Source organism: Haplochromis burtoni, unplaced genomic scaffold (genome assembly GCF_018398535.1).
Source record: "Haplochromis burtoni strain Fernald_Lab_line unplaced genomic scaffold, NCSU_Asbu1 Contig_617, whole genome shotgun sequence".
NCBI lineage: Eukaryota > Metazoa > Chordata > Actinopteri > Cichliformes > Cichlidae > Haplochromis > Haplochromis burtoni.
This window is the reverse complement of record NW_024582978.1, coordinates 235,995-247,724: the sequence shown is the minus strand read 5'-3', so window position 1 is coordinate 247,724 and position 11,730 is coordinate 235,995. Positions and strand designations below refer to the sequence as shown.

Sequence of the window (11,730 nt, the reverse complement as noted above, 5' to 3'; positions counted from 1 at the left end):
TCAGAATCTGCAGATTATACAGTACAAATAAAATGTTCACGTTTCTCCAAAGTCTTCCCAACAGTTTACTAACATCTACACTGGATGGCCAGGAAGCGTTCGCGATGTCTTTTCGGGCGCTTCTCCGGCGCTGATAATGTCTGTCTTGTGTCAGTGACGTAAAAGACGGATTTAATGCGACATGACCATTCAAACAGCAGTCGCTTTCTGAAACATCAGATATGTATCAGATTCAGTACCACATACGAAAGTGACCCAGATCGGATTTGTGCCGTTCAAACTGTCATACCATGATCGGATACGGGTCGCATAGGGTCAAAAAAGTCAGATTTGATGCGCTTTCGCCTGCAGTGTGAACGTAGCCTTAGTGTGTTAACTTGCTTTGTTTCAAAGAAACATCTGCAGTCACATTTTAGGATATTATTACATTGTCTGTGAAGGTCTCGCTTCACATAAGTGACAGCAGTTGTGAGCTGTGTTGATGCAACAGGCAGTTACATTTGTAGGGAAGAGCACATCAGGTTACAAAATGGGTTACCTCATAGCAGTTCAGAATGGTTTGCAGTTGCAATTGTGCAGATTTCCCACTGAAGCATTAATCTCCAGTAATAGTCAAGAAGTGGGAAGAGTTTTTTTTTTTGCAGATGAAATCATAGAGAATAAAACTACAGTCCTAAGGAATAACTATATTTAGTACAAAGTAATTGTTTTCAGCAAAGACATTTTCAGGAAACAGGAAAAACAGCTCTGAATGTGAGTGTCTATTATCCTCTGTCCTTCATACTAACTACACACAGTCACGTGATCTTGGTCTTGGTCAGGACTCTGATCTGACCTGATGCTGTGTTTCTTCTTTACAGAGGGCTGGCTGAAAACCATCAGAAGCTTCTTCCCGTGTGCCAGACAGAACAGACAGAATTATGTCATCTGAATGAAAAGGCAAAGGTGAATCTGTTCACTGTTCAGTCAATGTGATTCATCTCTTGATGAAGCTTTTCCAAATGAAACTCACAGTAATAAGGTCATTACCAAATGAAAAGTCACATTGACAAAGATGTAAAACTACTGTGTGTTTGTGAGCTCTCAAATGTCTGTTTCAGTCAGTTTGAACACTTGACACATGCACTCAGCACAACCTGAACTAATATTCAGATCGTCTGTGCACACTTTAAACTAAAGTTCTGCATAGAGAGGTGAGAGCAGGAAAGTGTTTTTTTAGTACATTTTTAATAAAATTTAAGATTTATTTCATTTATTTAGGAATAAAATAGAAAAATTCTAAAAATGTTAGCTATCTAACATTTACAAAGGTAAACAGTTACTTTGATGACAGATGTCTGTACTAATTGATACTGTAGTATTTAACTATTTTAACTTTGATTTCAATTTACTGAAGGTTACCTGTGGGGTTCAACAGGGTTCAGTGCTGGACCCCAAACAGTTTATACTGGACATGCATGAATCGTATCTAAATTACTACAACTTTATTTGCTGTAATGTATCATCAGTTACAGTCATTTATTTTTCTCTGGGAAAAGTTTAGAACAGTGCCTGAATGCAGTGGAGAAAAATGTTGCGACAGATACATCATCACTAAATGACAGCAAAATAAAATGTATAATAATTAGTAACTAGTCAAAAGTAGCTGTTATAAATTATTAAGAGTGTGTACCACTATGTGAGTTTTAAAAACATGGTGCTAAAAAATATGAAAGTGAATCAAAACTTTCATTGTTTATTAAAAAAAAAGAATATTTTTGTGTGTGTTTATTTCTGTATGTTTATTGTTATTTATTCTTTCAAAATTATTTTACTTTTTTTTTTATTATGTTTTCCTTTGGTCTTAGTTTCGTTTATTTAGAATATACTGCATGTGAAAAGTGTAGTTGGAACATGCTATAGCTTCAGCTTTCAGCTTTAAGACTAAAATCTCCAGTTCAGTTCATTTTTTGTCATTTATTTATTGTTATAGCATCTCTTGGTTGTTTTTGTTATTTTTTGACTTTGGTTTTGTTTTCTTAGAAAAAAAGATGTATGTTAGGGTTAGTTAGGGTACTCTGCGTATAACAGATGTTTGAAGCTGTTCTGGAGTTTCAGAACTGTTGTAGATCATACATAAAATATGCTTGTGTGTGTTCAGACTGTTTGTCAATGGGGAGACTCTCAGGGAAACATACAAATTGGACTCTGCTTTCTATAGAGAGTCCAATTTGTATGTCCAATTTGTGCAACTCCTGAAACTCAGGACTGTTGCGCTGTTGCACTGTGCTGTTGTGGATCTAGAGAAAACATGTGCTAACTGAGGAACTAATGAATGAGGAAGTAAGGAGTGGCAGAAAAGTATGTGCCTGTCTGAGCCTGCAAAACACTGAATTTGAAACCAGGGTTGTACCTTTATCTGTTGTCAGGAACAATGCAGTGCTCTCTGCCGATGCTCGCACGCATTAGGTCTTGGTGTGGATTTTATTGTCATTCCTTGAAAAGAGAACTGGTAGAGTTCCTTCTTTCATTTGTCAGCAGTCACAACAAAGTAACTAAAAGTGCCTATTACAAGTATTTTTGTAGAGCTGAAGTTGTCCCTGTTGATTCTGATTATTTGTGCCATAACAGTGGTATAAACAGGAAATTATTGAAACCAACTCTGTGAATTCAATGAGAGGAACTGTTACAGAAAAAAACAATAACAATGTAATGTTGACTCTATCTCACCTTTCTTTAATCCTAAATCTGCTCATCCTCACTTACTAGCTAGCTTTTTATGTTAACATCAGCTGTGGCATGATACTTAAACTGAAACAGTAACATGTATCCCAGAGATTGACAGATCCTATGTTGTGCACTCTTGTATTCCATTTTTAATGGAATATCTTTTGAGGACAACCAAACTCTATTACCAGAGTCATAGGTACAGGCCATGGTCGTAAGGTGATGTTTGCTTTGGTCTGCAGTCCTGAGTAGAGCTATTTAAGTATCAACACTATACCATAGACCAGTGTCTATGGTATAGTGTTGAAGATGATGCTGCACTTGGGAATCCCATTTACTAGTTACACTCTGATTAGTTTAGACAGTGATTGAAAAAAGGCACAAGAATATGGAATTTTACAAAAAACTGTGAAAACCCCACTCCTGTCCCTGCATCAGATGCATCTAGTTCTTCATTAAATTCACATGGGCTCTTGTTGACCTTTAAGTAAAAATATGTAACACAACACTGCAAAAGTGCCTGCGGTAATGGCGTCGGAACCGGGACCAGGACCTTGATTTTTCATGCAACGTGCATGGTGTGTATTGTGCTCTTATTGGTTTTCAGCTAATAGCTCCTTGAGAATAACATTTTAGGTGCAAAAAATATTTTATGTCAGTCCAGTTGTATTGTTAGTTTTTGTAATATAGATTCAGAAATGGGAACAAATTGTGTACTTTTGCAACATGCTGCCATTGTAGTAAAGTGCCTAAAGATACAGATTTGCTAAGCTGATTCATAGGTCAGTGTTAAGTGGCTTAGCAAACAAATGAAAAACATAATTCTGAAAGCAGTCAGGTACAATAACTGGATTGAAAGTGCAGGAAAATGCCAATATAAGGCCATGCATTCATTTCCAAGGCAATGAAAGAGCTTCACAGAGCCTAGAGAAGTATTGCTCCAAACTACTTTATAAAACTATACGACAGTCTTTCTCCTGGGTAGCAAAATATGAAGAAATAAGTGTGATTTAAGACTCTAGCACAATGTTTATTTACAACAATCTCTATATACTCTTTTAATACAGAATATCCTCAACTGTACAAGTTATCTTTTGTACGAAATGTTCTGATTGTACTCTGTGACGATAGTGGGTATTTCTGTTTGTACTTCTTCTTGGTCAAAAGCCTTTCTGACTCTGTATTACTCTGTATTGATTGACCCCTTTGCAAAGAAAAATAAAACCTCACAAAGACAACTTGTTTGTGCGCATTTCAATTTATTTTAGATTTCCTGAACAAGGTTAAGATTTTCCTTCACCTTTAATAATTTAATTTAAAATAAAAAAATATTTATAAAAAATATTTCAAAATAAATTATTAATCCATTAATAAATGCTTAATTAAACTTTCTATTAAAATCACATTTAAAAAAAAGAAATGTTCATAATTTTGTTTTAAAATACATTTTTTAAAAAAGCAACGTAAGTAAATTATTTCAAAAATCAAAGATTTATTTAAAATGGTGATTCCACTCCTCATTTTCAAATTTTTTTCCTTATTTTGCTCTTCGAATAGCAATTATATTATTATACATAACTATTACATACCTATTACTACATAACTAATATAACTATTACCTCAACTCAGGACTGCCAATTGAATTGATATGAGTTCCCATTGATATGAATTCCCATTGTTTAAACATCAGCACAAAAACTCAAGCCTTGACCTGAATCTCTTTCCAAAATTCAGCAACAGTGCCACATGTTGCCAACAGCTCCACGTTTTCTCCCTATGTACCTGTATAGTTCCATCCTGCAGCACCAAAAGAAAGCAAGCAACGTTTGCCTTGCTCTAGCAGCACCTGTACCTATTCAATGACCAGATTACATTAGATTAGATGAAACTTTATTTATCCCTCGGGTGGGTTCTTCCGGGAAATTCAGTTTCCAGTAGCACAGCACCGACAGAAGTTGCAGAATGTGAGCAGAAATATACCACATATACACATATATACACATATATAAATACAGAGTATACAAAAGAGATAAATAGAATAAATAGGAATAAGAATACAAGGGAACGGCACATTTCAAGTGAGTCTATTACACCGTTGGATATTAACAAAAACTATTGCACAGTGAAAAGGCACTACAGCTTACTTGTTCCCCCCTCCTTTGTCCCCGTTTCCCCTTCCTCTCCCCTCCAGCGAGGAGTTAGAGTTAAACAGTTTGATGGCGTGTGGGACAAAGGACTTTTTAAGTCTGCTGGTCCTTGACTTTGGGAGAAGCAACCTGTCACTGAACAGACTCCTCTGGTTGTTTATGGCCGTGTGCAGAGGATGCCCAGCATGGTCCATAATGTCCATATGCACCTTAATTTGTTTTTATATACAGTAAGTGCGTGGAATGAGTCTTCAGTTGAATGTTTTTAATAGGCAAAAAATTTTAATTAAATTTACTAATTAATTTTCTAGCTCCGTTGATTTGACACATGGGAATGTGTCAAAAAAAGGGGGGAAGTTGAGTTTTAACATCAAACATGGGTTATATGAACATTTTTATGACTTCATTTGTGTTTTGATAACTTAGGTATGGTAAAGCTTAAGCTAATAGTGACCCAGGAGGTTTCCGGACTTTTTTAGAGATCCAGTGAGAAGCATAAATCATTATTTCCATGTTTAAGCATTAATCATTGAAATGAACTGAATAGCATTTAGAAGATGAGATGCCTGTGTTCATGAAAAGCTGAGTACCACACTGGAGAGGAAACCGTGGGACGGTAGGCAAACACATGATTTTTGGGGGGCAAATGTTAGGATTAAAAATGGCTAATTTGTTTTTGATGTCTTTTGTTAAAATGAGTGGTTTTAATCATTTTCAGACACACCTTGCAAATGTGCTTATAATGAGTGGGCACTCGGTCTTTTGAAGGTCATAAGCTTCGTTCGGCGTGATGGTCCGGACTGATAAAGTGTAGGAAATGCCTTGAGTGCAGAGGGCTAAATGCAAACACGCTTACACACACATAGGATATGATTAGAATAAGTCCCTGGGACATTCTGAATATTCTAAACCAATTTTGAATCACTAGAAGGTCAGTAGATAACAACATTAGATTATTAGGGCTAGGGAGAGAGGTGTTTTGGTTTTCTGTCTCTTACAGAGAAAGGAACAGACACCAGACGAGGTCACAGAGATGCGGGGATCCTTCGCAGCAGAGACAGACACGGTGACTGCCGAGACACCAACTGGGTTCAAGTGTCATGGCGTTTGGGCTCCGATTAGTCACCTCAAAGGATGGATCCCATAAACACAGCAATAACCATGAAGGGGTTGGCGGAAATCCAGGAACACCAGACCAACAAGGTTCAAGAGGCTCTTGTTCCTTTTTCTGGAGGATACACAGGATACACAGGACCCGAGGATACACAGATCCTTGTTTGAAATCGGGGCAGAATAATCCCCTGATCTGTGCAATGACTGAAGGGTTGTCTAACCCCTGAGGTTGAAGAAAAAGAACAGAGGATCACCTGACTGGAAGACACTGGTGGCTGCAGCAATAAAATAAAGGCTAAAAGCTCCTTGGACAGAGGTTCTAGTCTGAGTACGTCTGAAGGGTATAAGGTAGCACCAAAATAAAGCTGTGGAAGAACTGGGGAGTGATGGAGGTGTCATCTGTACCGGCTACTGTTGTAATAATAGTTTTTCTTGCATCTGAACTGCGCAAACACAGAGGTCATCTCACAGATGGTTCGCCCAACAGGGGGACAAAGGGCCTCAGGAGTGAGAAGAGATGAACCCGGCCACACTGGATTACAGGGTGTAGGTGAGCTCTTTATTCTAAAGAGCTCATCAGGGGGAGTGTGGGATTATAATATTATTTTATGCCATGTTATACCCCTAATTAAAGATTGTGAATTATTATGTAGTTTTAGTTTGCATTATTCTCCTGAATTAGAAGAAGGTGATAACTATTGCATTTGTTAAATTGATTCGCATTACGTTAGACTGCTGATTTATTGTGAATGAATGATATTGTTTTATGATGCATTATACTGCTGAGTTATAAGAAATACTGTTTGCAGAAAGTCATCGCCTTGTTTGTCTGATTAGAAGAGAACAGAATATACTGGAGTTTTCTGCCCCATCTCAGCAGGAGCAGATAAACAGGGAGCCAAGGTCATAGCTTAGGCGCTGTGTGAGAGAAAGCATGTGAATGTTTAGGCTTTTATGATAAGGTGGGGGCCACTAGAGGCTATAAGAGTTTGATCAATGCTCCACCATTTTGAGATCTGATGCTGTCTGCATACAGTGTCCATCTCCCATGCGTGTGATCATTAAAGCAGTTCAGCAGGAGCAAAGAAAGAGCCATACAAATAACCATAATAATCCCACAAGAAACAAATCACTTGAATTATATTTATCTAATTAACCTACTGCTGATTTTGTTCTGATCTTTAAGAAGAGAAAGATTGAGAGGACAATGGGCATATTGGTGGAGGGGCTTACTGGGCTTTAACCTGGGTCATTTTTTCAGAAGCATGGGGTCTTTTGGAGTGTAATTTGTTTCATAGTTAGAGGACTGACTGACAACTGTATAAAACAAAAATTACACACAATATTCGAAGCCCATAGTGCATAGTTGTAAATTCCCCCTAATTTTGGTATGATCCGAGCTCAGGCACTAGGTGACTGAGCACAGCACTTACGCAAGTGAGTGAGGGGGGAGAAGCTGCTGTCTGCGAGTTTGCTGTAGGAGAAGTTTAGACAGGCAGACAGAGGAGAGCTTAAGTTGGACCAGGTATCAAAGCAAATCATTCATACTGTACAAATAATGTAAATATGACGGTGTATCACAAAAGATTGATATCCAAGTGATAACTTGACCTGTATTATGTTACTTGCTCTTCGAGTGAATCAACAGATGGTGAAATGAAAAGCCGAACAACAATGCTGTTTTAGCCTAGTCTTAGCTTACATGTGTGATTATTTCATATTTTCAGTTGTTACCCTCCACGGCTAAATAAAGCACTCTAAATCGGTTTCAGTTATGTAATGATATACAACAATGGACATGAAATTTAAATGGCATATCCATATATTTCTTTCATATATCATTCAGTTTGTGATTTTACTTCGATTAGATTTACTATTAGTTCAGTCTCACATGAACATCCATTTCAACACAATTTAATCAATTCAGTTAAATAGAAATACTTGTTAGTTACATTATACTCAATATAACTTCAAATTATACATAATAGAGTCAGAGATTCTCTGAGATCAGTGTCCTCTACATTTGTACCCTGTAATCTCAGTAAAAGTCCTATTCTTCAAATCATTTCATAGATTATATTTTCTTATTGCAAAATCAGCAAAATCGCATCTAAATTATGATTGTGTGTTTAACAGTTACAACATAGCAAGAATAACATTTTTCTTATTTAGAATCATGTGTACTGTTCATGTGATTGTATCATGTTGTCATTTTAAGCTAAAAGGCTGGATGTCGAGTCCTTTTGCACTCTTTTAGATGTAGGAAGTAAGTCTGGGGGGAATCAAACCCTTTCAGTCCCACCTTTCTTAACCCATATTCTTGTGGTTTTTGATTCTGTTTTTCTTTCTGTCGCTCCTCCTCTATTATTCCTCTCCTCTTCTCATCTCTTATTTAAGCTGTTGAAAGCAATTTGTGCAGTAGTATATATAATTCGGCCCTTCTAGTCTGTAGTATTCCCCTCCATTAAACACGTGTACATATAAGTTGTTAATCGTATGTTTCTCCAAGGTGTAGCATGGGTTCAGCTTTTTAGAACACTGCTGGCAAGTCAGGTTATACGCCGGGTTAGATTCCCTTGGTATTTCGTTTCCCATTTTTGATCTTTTCAGCCAGGACGTGTTGGTTTTCTAGACAAAAAAGGAAGAAAAAAGTAGGATGACTTAATGATCGCAGACTCCTCTTGAAGGACATTAAAAAAAATGTCCTGACCTCATAAGAGACGTGGAAGGCCCAGGCTATTTCATTTATGTGTTGCTGTGTATACTGTGTCTCTATTCAACATAGATAATCAATATATGCATGAATCCTACAGCGTTTTTATTAGTGATGCTAAACAAGCCAACAGTTCTGTTTTGTTTTGATATCGCTTTCTGTCTTTTCTGTAGATGCCAGGGCTGTATGATCCCTGCTTATATGGAAATGTTTTTTATGTTGCTGATGTTCATTTAGAGAACCCATGTTTACCAAATGAATCTTTTGAAAAATCAGTGGGGTTAAATACTATGGCTTTCCAGTGGAGACTTAAGACCTCTTCACTGTTTCTATCCTCTCAAGTGGACTCAGCATTGAAGCTCTAATATTTGTAGTTGTACTTTTCTGTTAAAATACTTACAGTCAGACTAAAATGATTAATCCTCCGCTCCAGCCAGTTGAACTTGGAAGGCCGAACTGTGCCTAAGCAAAGAAAAATGTCCTGTCAGATATGACAATGCTACAGCTTTCAAATACCAGAAGCAATTATCAAGTCACTGGGCAAAAGCACAGTGCAATGCAAATATAACACCATTCAGTCTGTGAGCCTTAAGACCTATGGAATATATAGGAGAAATCAGTATGTTATCAAGTATTAGTGAAGGGACAAAAAATTGGCAGTCACTGAAACAATATGGGAAAAAGAAAACAAACATGTTAGATTTACAAAAAACAATTAAACAACAAAAACAAAACAAGAATTTCTTAAATCCTCTATGAATATTCTTTGTGCTATAACTTACACAGAATTTTCTAGAAGACCTTCTACTGAGTAAAATCTTTAAAGATGTTAAATTACCTTCAAATAAAGATTTTTGAAGGTGGAAAAACAGACACTCCAGCGATGGAAGTGAAACTAGAGAGTTTATCCCAGGGTTTATATCTGTTCTTTCTCAGGAGTGATTTGAATAATATGTCAGATATGAGGAACTACGTTTGCTTCCTGTTACTGTGAATAATTCCACAACATTCCTTGGAAGTTGTTTCTGTGAACATTGTGTTATGGTTGATATTTATGTTTCCTAAGTCTTTCAAAAATCAAATATTGTAATGGTTTGCGGAGTGAGTGGATCCCAGGAGCAGACTCAGGCGAGGAGACCACAACTAACTTGAACAAAAAGGGAGCCTTTTATTTCGGCTGATAATCAGGTCAACAAAACAAGGCAGTAAGCACAGAAGCAAAACTAAACTGGAACCTAAACTGGGGAACACTGAAAACTCAGAAAACTGAGACTTAACTATGAAAACTAGGAAGACAATGACAAGGGGACTGTGAGAACTATGAACAGGACTTTGTGAAGGAACATAAAGGAACTATGAACTTATACATGAACAAGCAACATAAACATGACCTGCACAGAGTCCTAAAACCTGGCATGACATGAGGGGTGGAACACAGGACTTAAATACACACATGAGGTTATCAGGGGAAATGGAGAAACCTGGGGAACAGCTGGCACAAATGAACCATAATGACACCACAGGGGAAGCTGGTGTCTCCTGTCTGCAGGAGACATGACAGATAAGACTCACTAACCTCTAAGGGAGAATTAACACAGGGATGAGACACAAGGGGTGTGATGGAGTTGAAAAACAGGAGTCCCAGGAATTATTAGAAAAATATAGTTTCCATTTATTTAACCCCCAAAAATTATATTTACAAGAGTAATAAATGTTGAGCTCATAAAACAGGTCAAAGAAACAAAACTGAACTCAGGCAAAGACTGCAAACTTAACAAACCAAATGACTGCCCAAACATACATAATTGACCTAAACATGAAATGACATACAAGTGTGGTGTGTGTGTGTGTGTGTGTGTGTGTGTGTGGGTGTGTGTGTGTGTGTGTGTGTGTGTGTGTGTGTGTGTGTGTGTGTGTATTACAAAAAAAAAAAACACCCAGCACGCCCCTGCGGGCGGTTTATCCTTCAAGCTCGGGTCCTCTACCAGAGGCCTGGGAGCTTGAGGGTCCTGCGCAGTATCTTAGCTGTTCCCAGGACTGCGCTCTTCTGGACAGAGATCTCCGATGTTGTTCCCGGGATCTGCTGGAGCCACTCGCCTAGCTTGGGAGTCACCGCACCTAGTGCTCCGATTACCACGGGGACCACCGTTACCTTCACCCTCCACATCCTCTCGAGCTCTTCTCTGAGCCCTTGGTATTTCTCCAGCTTCTCGTGTTCCTTCTTCCTGATATTGCTGTCATTCGGAACCGCTACATCGATCACTACGGCCGTCTTCTTCTGTTTGTCTACCACCACTATGTCCGGTTGGTTAGCCACCACCATTTTGTCCGTCTGTATCTGGAAGTCCCACAGGATCTTAGCTCGGTCATTCTCCACCACCCTTGGGGGCATCTCCCATTTTGACCTCGGGACTTCCAGGTTATACTCGGCACAGATGTTCCTGTACACTATGCCGGCCACTTGGTTATGGCGTTCCATGTATGCCTTGCCTGCTAGCATCTTGCACCCTGCTGTTATGTGCTGGATTGTCTCTGGGGCATCTTTACACAGCCTGCACCTGGGGTCTTGCCTGGTGTGATAGACCCCAGCCTCTATGGATCTTGTACTCAGAGCTTGTTCTTGTGCTGCCATGATTAGTGCCTCTGTGCTGTCTTTCAGTCCAGCTTTGTCCAGCCACTGGTAGGATTTCTGGATATCAGCCACCTCCTCTATCTGCCGGTGGTACATACCGTGCAGGGGCCTGTCCTTCCATGATGGTTCCTCGTCTCCCTCCTCTTTCTTGGGTTTCTGCTGCCTGAGGTATTCACTGAGCACTCGGTCAGTTGGGGCCATCTTCCCAATGTATTCTTGGATGTTCCTTGTCTCATCCTGGACTGTGGTGCTGACACTCACCAGTCCCCGGCCCCCTTCCTTCCGCTTAGCGTACAGCCTCAGGGTGCTGGACTTGGGGTGAAACCCTCCATGCATGGTAAGGAGCTTTCTTGTCTTTATGTCAGTGGCTTCTATCTCCTCCTTTGGCCAGCCTATTACCCCAGCAGGGTACCTGATCA

At 38.8% G+C, this 11,730-nt stretch overlaps 1 long non-coding RNA gene across 1 annotated transcript; it reads right to left on the bottom strand.

The window, feature by feature from the left end:
* Positions 1-6,901: 6,901 nt before the first annotated feature.
* Positions 6,902-9,587, bottom strand: LOC102311665. The gene is made up of 3 exons (XR_317483.2): positions 9,518-9,587; positions 9,080-9,141; positions 6,902-8,594 (listed from the first exon to the last, which is right to left on the bottom strand). It is a non-coding gene; the product is annotated as an uncharacterized LOC102311665 (long non-coding RNA).
* Positions 9,588-11,730: the final 2,143 nt, after the last annotated feature.